Source organism: Penaeus monodon, chromosome 29 (genome assembly GCF_015228065.2).
Source record: "Penaeus monodon isolate SGIC_2016 chromosome 29, NSTDA_Pmon_1, whole genome shotgun sequence".
NCBI lineage: Eukaryota > Metazoa > Arthropoda > Malacostraca > Decapoda > Penaeidae > Penaeus > Penaeus monodon.
Window position 1 is genome coordinate 31383273 of NC_051414.1, and position 234 is coordinate 31383506.

The window sequence follows — 234 nt, forward strand, 5'->3', positions numbered from 1 at the left end:
TGGCTGAACAAAAGAAAAAATAAAGAGATGGCTAGATAAAGAGATAAGCGTTTGCATACATAATTACTTGATGCTTGTTAAGGAGTTAGGTAATTGTGTTTTCTTAAATTTACTTTTATCTTTAATATTTATGTCCAGGAATTAGTAGACAAATTTTGTTATAATAATTTTGTATTAATAGACTCCTGTATATACCTCAGGAAGAACCTTGACACTATCTTGACACAATTAAGC